Raw genomic sequence first — 11,160 nt, 5'->3', positions numbered from 1 at the left:
AGTCCCTCGTAGACGAACTCCATTATCAACGGCTTTTGTTTTCATGTGCTAATGATTGTTATGTTCCTTTTGTTTACAGTCTACAACTGTATTTGTTAATGTTCTTTAAAAATCAATTTTAACATATCACGAAAGTAAAAGGTCTTGGTAAGTTCCTTCTTCACACCCAGACCTAGATCAAAGGATTTCCATAAAACTCGCATTGAATTGATATGACCATTTACATCCTTCGAAGATCTTTCTACTTACATTGGTTTGTTTCTTTATACGTAAATTCTAATAAAGAGTAGTTACAGGACATGTCGAGAATAATCAAGGCAAGGAGGAAGTTTGTAATATAGCAAGAACCAGTCTTTGCCCCTAAAGAAGTGTTCGAGATGTCTCCATTGTTTACAGATACTACATGCACTCCATATGTAGGTTCTTCCTCCTAGGAGGTGATATACAAACTATTCAAGAATGAAAATCCAAGAACAATTGTGAAACAGATTGCAACTGCTGATGATTCTCCACTAAGTAACAACCCCACATGGAATGATGTGGCCAATTCATTTCTTCACTGAATTGTTGCTTTCCCTAAAATTATACCATATACATATATGTTGAGATGGGTTTCCGACCAACTAGACATTACAGACATAACATTTATAACTTCGAAGAAGATAGCTAATGTATCTTTTAAATTTGAGGATTTAAGGAAAATGTATCATCTACCTCAACCTCAAAAGAGGTATGATACACAATTCATCCATAAATTCATGCAAGAGAATCTGAACCCTGCAAACCTGATCAGAGAATGGATAAGGGACCGAATAACACAAGAGAGAGGACAGGGGTATGTATTCCTTAGCCTATATTGTTGGCTCTTTCTCTCATATTGCTGCTATGTTATGTCGCCTGTATGGTTATCCAAATATGCAGAAATTATCTTGATAGAAGCCTCTACTGATGGCTATATCTTGGATTTGGAAACTATATTATCCAGCAATTTGACAACCCAAATCCACAATTACAAACAAAAGTGAAATTTTCTTGAAATAATGGCTCCTCCATTCTTTATGAGTGCCTATGTCATGCACACAATTTGTTTTTCTTATGATTTTCCATCTCTAGGATGCAAATGGACAAACCACTTTCCTAGTCCTATATTTGTTTATCTCGATATCCTTTTGGAAACCAAATACCATGCTCACTTATACAAAATCTATCATGAAGTCATGCTCCCTATCCACCAAGAGGTCTTTGGTAGTAAATCCCTAGACTTACTGCAAAAGCCAAAATATACCTAAAGCCTATAGGAAAGTGGTTTAGGGAGGAGTGATTTACCTACATTCGGGTTTTTGGTAGCCTTGCCTATCCTCATGTTTTACCCCTTTCTGTCCCAAATAAGTTGATGGCAAAGGAAGTCGCTTATCAAACAGTTGGTAAGGGCTTAACTAAAGTACTTAAAGATGCCAAGAAATTCGCTTGGCCATGTTTTCCCATCTCTTGTGGTACCTATCCCTTAGAGAATTTCAAGCATTCCTTAATTGAAATTGAACAATTAAAAGCCTTAGTTTTCAAACCATACTAAATAGACCATATCACCCTCATGGTGTAGCGAAAGATGTTACAACACAGGATAAACTCAAACCGTTTTCAAGCGAGCCTGACAAGTTTGATAATTTGTTTGAAATGGTTCCAGAGTATTATATGGTAGAGAAATTAGCAGCAGGCGATCTAAGTCCTGATGAATTGATTAGATTCAATCAATATTGTCAGCAAATGGTAACCCATTTACTAGAATCCATGTTAAAGAAATTTCGACAAAACTTAGAAGCTTCAAATGCATCAGATTCCTCTTCAAAAGCTCCAATTATTTCCCAAGTCTCCGAAACAACGACTATAACTATTGAGAAAACAAGTGAAATTAAAGATGACAACAAATTGGATGAATTATGGGAAGAGTTCAACCATGTTTTGACAACAGAAAAAACTTGGGTTACAAGTATCTCGGCCGATCTACAAGTAGATAAAATTACAGTGAGTAGGGAGATAGAACAGGTTCCAGAAACTATTGGGTCAACCTCATTTACTGTTGAGGCTTCCTAAGGAAATACTATTCCTAAACATCTCGAGAATAAAATTAACGCTGATATTGTCAATCAATCAATTGTTTTCGATGATATCGATATAATTCCTTCATTTCCTACTGTTAAGATAGTCCTCAAGATTGAAGAAATCCTGCCTTTGAACGTAGTTTACAGTCCAAAGCATAAAGTAATAATGAGAAGGTCAAGGAATAAAAGAAATATATAACAATCAAAAAGTGCTAGTTACAAATGAGACTCCTTTTCAATATCTTTGGAAAGGAACTCAAGCAGCCTCTGACAAGGAATTGAATAGATTATCTCAGTTTGCAAGAGCTTAAGCTAGTGCTATGATTGATAAAGCTGTAGAAATAAAACTACTAATGAAATAAAAGGATCAAATTATTTTTCAATTAGAACAAACTTTCCAAATTGAAAACCAAGTGATTGAGAAACAATGGCAAGCAAATCTTACCAAGTTGCAGAAAATCTTTAATGATTTAAAGATACAATTTGAATCTGAAGGGAAGGACAAGGATGAATAGATATTGCAATTGCAACAAAGGATAGACCAGCTGAGAGAAAATCTAGATATAAATGAAGTCCACAATGAAGTGTCAGAACTGGACATACTACTAACAAAGAAGCGGGCTATCTTTTGCCACAAATTAGCTTTAATTCATGACTTGTCAAAGACCAACGATTCTTTAGTAAATCAATTGTCCAATTTGAGGACATTTTATGAGGATATTGACATGAAAATTTCCAAGTATATAGATTGACAAGATAGTCCTCAAGGAAGATGATCTGATATTCCTCGGATTGAAGAATCATAGAAGGATATTGTGTTTGGTGACTGGGACATCGAAATGAAACAGGTAGAAATGACTACTATGAGATACAGAAATATGGCCTCAAATTTCATCGAATACATTATAGATATCTTATTGCAAGCCAATCTTATTTAGGAATGCCCAAAGGACACCTTTCCAGATGTTAAATCTTTAAAACAATCTTGGCAGGAAACATCTAAAAAGAAGGTTCAAGAAATTTAGAGTTTATCACAAGTGAACCTTCAAATTTATTTCCATTTCCTAGTGAATCCTCATAATGAGTGGCTTGTGCTAAGGTGTCTCTCGAATGCAACAATACAGTTTCTTCCAGTGCTTAGTGATGTCGTGTTTACCGGGAAAATGTTCATGCAATTGGTACATCCCTCCTAGCTGAAGCCACTCACAGACATATACAATGTCAGAGAGCATATGAAGAATCAATCTAGAGCAAAGTCATGAGTTCTTGTTGCAATAGATCACTCATTAGTTGTCCCTTATCTTAGCTTATTTTGTTAAAGCTTTTTGAAGACTTTTATTTTAAGTTTACTATTTTTGTAATATTAATAGGTTATTTAAACCACTTTCATGCATTTAGAAAGGGGTTCAGAATTTTGGGAAGACAACTTTGAACTTGCACTATTGTTCGATCCAAAGTTCTCTCATTAAGAAGTTGAGCATGAAAGCTATCTTTTTCATGAGAAGAGCGCTAATGCATTGGGTGCTATTATCTTTGTGATATTGTTATGTATTATTCGATTGGATAGTGAATCTCTTATGGGTTATTTCGTTATATAAATTCTTTGAAAACAATCAGTCATTATCACTATCAATGTGCAAGATTGAATGATTTGTGATTATGTATGAGATAACAAGATATTTTTATGTGGTTGAGTTTTAACTAACTAAATTAACTAACTATTTAATTAATTTTATTTATCATATATTCTTTCTTTTCATTAAAGTATTGAATGACCTATATTATAATTTACTTTGTGAAATCTTCCTTTGAATCACATACAAAGATGTATTATCCTGTGAAATAAGTAGAATAAGTTTATTTAGTAATTTTACCATTAGCTACAAAATCATTTCATCATGTTTCATTCTTTTACTATATTAAATCTCCTTAAAATGGGAAATGGGTCCCTTTATATTGAGTCAAACCCGCCAATTTCAATGGAAACAGAGTTTCTTTAAGCTCTTGATTGGGTAGTGTTCCTTGATGTCGAGGCAGTCAAGTTCCAACCTTCAACAACATCATAAACCCTAAATTGGCCAAATCTATTTAATTGACGCTGCCAAATCTCATTTTCACATTCGATCCTGGATCTCTGGCATTCTCGAGGAGATCAAAGGAACCTTTGGTGCAATCATCGTCGCTTTTCTAGGTAAGTATTTATTTTCTAGTTTTTTGCTGCTTTTTCTATTGCTTTTTCTTGTTTAGCTTGTGAGAGTGATGTTTCACTCATTTTGTTGAGCGAATCTTGGCATTTTAACTTGTTTTAGCTTGTAGGAGTGTTGCTTTAAGTTTTTCATTGTGTTTCCCGAACATCGCATGCGTTACCCTAGTTTTTCACTAACAGACGTCATTGCGACAACTCCCTCCACTTGCTTCATTTTCCTTTAGTTTGATATATTCATGTACTTGTTCTACTTGCATGCTTCATCACTTAGTCAAATATACACTCAACATCTCAAAATCCTTTAGATCTGCTCAATTTCACACTCCCCTTGGGCAGATCTCAGCTTCCCTTGCCGAGATCTCACTTTCCCTTGCATGCACTGCACAATTTGGGAGCTTAAGGCCTCTAACTCGACTTTTGGAACTACAGAGAGGCTTCCATGGCCTAGATCCAACTGTGCACTATGTAGTTCCAGTGGCCAATCTCCTAGTCCTAGCCCTTGATACCGCGCAAAGCGTAGTCTCTCCTCGCCCATGCCCATACTGAACTGTGCATTACACACTTCCAGTCAGCAAGCCTCCCCCACTGACTGTTGGGACTGCATAGTGCACAATTCCAATAGGTAGCCTGTCACCTTTATGAACTAGGATTCCATATCTCCTAGAATTAGCCTGATTTGTTTCTTGATCTTTTCTTGAAGTTTCTTTTGGTTTTAAACTAACATTTTCATGCCATGAGTGTCCTATCTCTCTCTAGGTACATCAATTGTTGAGAATCTCTCTAGTAGTTACAGTTAACATGGCCTCCAAGAGAGTTGCATCAAAAGAAACCTTCAAGAGTAGTATTGGGGAAGCAGTTGAGAAGGTGTCACTTAACTTGTGAGTTTATGGAGACACTCAGTTGTTCATTGAGAAGGGAATAAAGTTGACATGGACGTAAATCAAGGATACTTTTGCGGAGGAATTCAAGGAAGACTTAGAGGATTAGTAGGTTTATATCTGTATCCAACGATAAGGCTTGTACAAGGTTGCCTTCAGGTACCCCACCTTCCCATGTGTGGAAATTATAAGCTGGATTGTCTCACACATAGATCCAACGAATGTGACATTGAGCAGTTCTAGTGGGATAGAGCTTGCCATCTTCAGGGAAAAGAACTATCATCATATGTATCATTTACCTCAGTTTGTGAGGTGCATGGACACACTGTTATATACCACCCACATCTAGGTGAACATAAGAGAAATAGTCAAGCTCTGGGTGAAAGAGCCTTCAAATTTTAGAGAGACACCCAATAATTTCTATAAGACAAAGTCCCTTAGGAAGGGCTACTAGTTTTTGATCATCTTTGCATGTTGAATATATGGTAAGAAAGCACAACGACATTTCTGGAAGGTTGGGTAGTTGTATTGGACCAGTTGGTGAGTGATGAAAGCCCATTCAACTGGTTGGACATGTTGTCTTATCAGTTGAAAGTCCCTGTGACTAATGCCCATAGTCTGCCCAAGGATGAACACGCGATATTCTACATGTTCGCATACTTATTTGATGCAATCTATGCACAACAATAGTTTCCTAACATGAGACTACCATCAACATTTATTGTAAGTTGCTTTCTAACTACATCTACTGAGGAGTAATGGCAAGGCTTTTTGACCATTTCATCATCTTCTTGTATAGTAAAAAATGATAATAACTTGTGGTTGTATGTATTTCTATTGTTGTTTTATGTTAGATAACTTGATGATTATGTTATATGTTATTGATGAGTTAGCTTGTCATTGTTCTATGATAGTTAGATTTATGATTAGGGTTATTGCATCTAAGATCTTGATGTTATATGTATCATGTTAAATTGGATTGGACTATGAAGATGGTTATTGTTACGATATTCAGGTATGATCTGACATATTTGTGATGAATTTTGACACGTGGTTGTTATGCATGACAGATAAATGCTTATGAGTTTATGATGTGAACATGTTAGTTAGTTAGTGTTATGGATATCATGGTCTTATTTATGTTTGAGCTGACATGTTGCAAAGTTATATCTTGCTAGCTAGATTGATTGCGTAGACAAGATAGCCTCCTCTAAGGTATACTAAGGTATGAGTTTTCTTGTGTATTATACTTAGTTCTTCATTCTTGATTATGCCATATATTTTATGTTGAGTGTTTGGTGTCTATTATGTCATCTAGTTGATTTATTTAACATGGTATGTTTGCAAGTTGGTTGAATGTTTGATGAGTTACATAATACGAGTATGTGTTCCAATGATCTTATTTTGAAATGATTGTACTAACACATATGTGTTGAGACAGTTGATATGTACTTGAGTATAGTATGTGATAGTTGTAGCATTATGTCTAATGACTATGAGTTGACTATGTATTATGACATGATTATTTGTAAAGGTTGATTTCAAATTGATAGATATGATTGTCTTGATATTTGGAACATGTGATTGACATGGGTAAACAGTTGCAGGAAACATGCTTGGTATTAGTATGAAAAGGTAATAGTTGATATGTTTATATAACTAAGAGTTGGGTGATGTGGCAGTACATAGTAAGCCTCGATTGCAACAAGGTAAAAAAGGGTAAAAGAAAGGAATTGGACAAGAATTCCTTTGGCTACGCTTCAAAACCCTAATTCCAAACGAATGGGTTCCTTGCATATCGGAAGTATTCTTAACCTTCATTTTGTTTGACATTATGTGGATATTTGATAGATTCATGAACATGTACTTGACGGGTATATTAGCTAGTCTCTAGTTACAGGCGGGTCTATCAAGGTTATTGGAGTCCCTTGAGGGATGGCATGGATGTGTTCAGTTGCAAGCAACATGCTAAGCACAACAAGGTAAGGTATCTAGTGCATTGTTACGTTTATTTATGCACTGATATTTTGTGTTTATTGTAATATGATGCAGGAGATTTCATGGTAGAGAGATTTCCACGAAACCTCGAAGAAGGCTAAGGTTGAGTCTTCCCTAGGAACCATGGGGATTGAGTCATGCTGTCTATTGTTAGTTTTGTTCTTTTGGTATATTAGTGATTTGTTTTATTTGTGGTTTCCTTATGTCTAGTGCAAGGCCTTGTCACTTTGGTTGTGGTCTCGTATTGTTGTTATTGGTTTTCATGATTTTCTTCTTATTTGTTTCTTGGCTTTCCTTTTATGTGTTGAGCCTTGGGAATTGGTTGGGAAAGAGGAACGTTAATGGAGATCGGGGAGAGCTATGTGGTACCAAAAAAGTAATTTAAGACACAGATAAATCTCATTGTATGAGAAAGTGCTGCGGAAGGTAAGACTATAACAGTCGGTTGGACTGGATGGGTCCATTGTTGTAAATGGACGGTGGCAGTATAGACATGAGGAAGGTAACCAGAAAAGGTAAAGTAAATGGACTTGAGGTGTTCGATGGCTTGACTAAGTTGGGAACTATGGTTCTCAATGTTGTACATGTTGTGCATGAATAAATGAAGTTCTCTTAACCTAGACCTTACGCTATTTGGTAATTATGTTTTGATCGTGATTATGCTAATGTTTATATATGTATACATGTATGTATGTATGTATGTATGTATGTTGTTCTATAACAGGATCATGATTGTTTATGCTTATTTTTATATATATGTATGTATATATGTATCTATGTATCTATTTCATTGTCCGATAGGGTTTCCAATGATCATTCTTGTGGAGGAATGATTGCTTAAGTAGGTGAATGGCATGATGAGGTTCCTAGTCATATGGGAATCAAGTGGGAAGAGTAGTCATGACAAATATATGAGGTCAGTATCATGTGGTTATGAGTTGATATTATGTCTATTCTGTGGATAGGTAACCTAAGGGACACCAACAAAATGAAAGCAGTGTGGTCTGTGGCATGTTGGACAAGCATGGGTAAGGAACTGGAAGCAAAGTTTCTTGGTAAAGACAGTGTGGTTTTAGATGTGTCGTACTATTGTTGTGCATATGTTGTAAATGTTTTACATGTTTCATCTATGATGTTGTGTGCATGCGGTGTTGTGTATATATAGTGTGTGTACATGTTTTTTATGCAATGTTATGTACAGGGTGGTACAGATAGTGTTGTGTGAATGTTGCACATGCATTATTGGGTATAGGCAGTGCTATGTACATCATGGATATGCAGTGTTGTGTGCATATGGTGTTCTGCGCATGTTGGATATGAAATTTTATGTATGGTTCCATGTACATGTTGTATATGCAGTGTTATGTACATATAGCATTGTGTGCACGTTTTACATATGGTGTTGTGTGCATGATTGTACAAGTGGTGTTGTGAGCATTTGGGGTCATGTATATGTGGTACAAGTGCCATTGTATGCAGGTGGTGTTATGTACATGTCATGCATGTGGCGATGTGTACATGTGTTTTCGTATACATGTCGTGCATACGGTACTATGTACATGTGGTATTGTGTACACATTGTACAGGTGGTACGATGTACATGGGGTGTTTTGTACACATTGTGCAGGTGGTGACGTGTACATGTGATTCTAAGCACACGTTCTGCAAGTGGTGCTTTGTATAGGTGGTATTGTGTACATGTTGTACACATGACACTGGTGTACATGTGGTATTGTGTGTGTGTCATACATGCTGTGTTGTATGCATGCGGTACTATGTATGTGTATTGTATAGTTGTGGTATCATGACAAGTGTACTCATTGTGTTGTACTCCATGTAGTACATATATTTTGTTGTGTTGTATATCAGGTGTATGTGTATGCATTCATGGTGTTGCACTTTGTGTGCGGATGCATGTCTTGTGATGTACATTGTGTACGTATACGTGTTGTGTTTTCTTGTACACTGGGTGAAGGGATGTATTGTGTTACATTGTACACTAGGTGTAGGTGTATGTGTTGTATTCCAGGTGTATATGTATGTATTGCATGGTGTGGTATGCTTTGTGTGGTTGTATGTGTGATATGTACACTATGTGTGTGTGCCCACAGTTGAGGAGAAGGCACTAGGTGTTTGATGGGTGTGGAAACTGATCTAGTGTGCGTACGAAATAAGGAAAAAGGTGGAAGACAAGGATTGATTAAATAATAAGTATCAATATTTTATTTTAGTTTTGTTATGCATGTGATTTATGATTTTGGTCTGTGATGATTACATGTGATCTATGATTCTGGTTTATGATGGTTACGTGTGATTTATGATTTTGATGTATGTTGGTTGTGTTTCAAGATAACCTGATGTGATATGTTATACATGATGATTGGGTCAAAGATGTAGGTTTGACTTTTTGTGACCAGAAGTGAACAAAATTACAAAAGTACCTTTTTGACGAGCTACCAATGAGGTATGATTTGAAGTTATTTCAATTTAATTGAATCTAATGGAAATTATGTGTTTGGTACAGGAATGCATGAACATGCCTGCTTGAGTGGTCGAAATCGACGACAAGAATTTGCAACAGAAATGAAAGAAATTGGAACATGAAGCAGTATGGTGGTAAAGCACTTCAGGAGTAGGGCCATTGTGGGACACTAGTACCCAATAGTTTCCATTTATTTCCATGAGTATGCTATCGCCGGTATGATGGTTTGAGGCAGGTATATGCCATGGTTTTGTATCTTATGATGTGAGGAAACCTTGCCAAGGGATGGACTACCTGAGATGGGGGTGGAAACAGAACTTAGAAGGTGAGTGACTGCACGAAAGGCGATGATCAGATTGCTTGACGAAATGTATAACAGAGAAGGTAAGGTCATGGATGGATTTGTTTTGGTCATTAGCATTTCCAGATGGAGTTAGATCCATATTGGGAATGCACCCTAGAACAATGAGGCGATAACTATTCATTGAGAGGACAAGTGACACGGGATTGTAGCATTGGACATTAGATGTAGATTTGACTTTGCAGTGGATTCTGGAATTCCTGGGAAGGAGGTGAATCTTGGTATTACTTTGAGGGTGGAGGTGTGAGCCTCTAGATTCCATTGTTGTGGATGTAGGCATCATATCCTTTTATTTGTTGGTTGAGAAAATGTGCATATGGGTATATTGTTGTAAACACTGTATCGAGCTGGATTTATAAAGCTCCATAGACAGTATGGTTATTTTCTAGTTGAAGCAAATTTGTATGTATATATGTGGATTGTAAATACCTTAATGAGTTGTGTGATAAAGCTCCAGTAAATAGCATGATTGTCATGTTTCAACAATGGTCATTGTAAAAACTGCATCGAGTTGTGTTATAAAGATCCATGATCAGTGTGTTTTGTTTTCAGCAATCTTGTTGGTTATAGGTGTCATTGAACAACGATGAAGGTTTTCCCCCAAAGGAGAGGGTTTTTAAATAGCCCTAGTTAAAAACTAATGTAAAAATATATAAGATCATAGATGATGGGACACGTATTCCAAGCTGAATTGTGAGGGAAACATCCTAGCGGGCGTTGATTCAGTTTATTATGGCTAAAGGAAATTGGAAAAGGCAATGAATAAGGTTTTGGAAAGGTAAATGGAATTTTTGCACATTTATTTATTAAAATAATGGAAATTAGGAGAAAAGGAAGGTGAAAAGTCACAAGTTTCATGTGAGTAGGAAAATGAAGGAAAATAATGGAAAATGAATAAAATATAGGCCTCATTCATAAAAAGGCTTCTAAGGATGAGTTGGTAACCTTTTTTCAATTCAGTTTTGGAGCTCTCTCATTATTCTCAATCTCTCACATACTCTTGGAGACTTAGATTTTTCTTGGAGCACTCGTGGAGGGTGTGGAATACTTGGATTTGGAGAAAGAAGGCAAAAGAAGAGTAGGAAAGCGCAAGAGGGCATTGGGATCAACAACTACATCAAATTTTCTTGCAAGTA

This window comes from Pinus tabuliformis, chromosome 4_2 (genome assembly GCF_031772625.1).
Source record: "Pinus tabuliformis cultivar Carrire ecotype Pingquan chromosome 4_2, CPIR1, whole genome shotgun sequence".
Lineage (NCBI taxonomy): Eukaryota > Viridiplantae > Streptophyta > Pinopsida > Pinales > Pinaceae > Pinus > Pinus tabuliformis.
Note: the sequence above shows the minus strand (reverse complement) of the source record.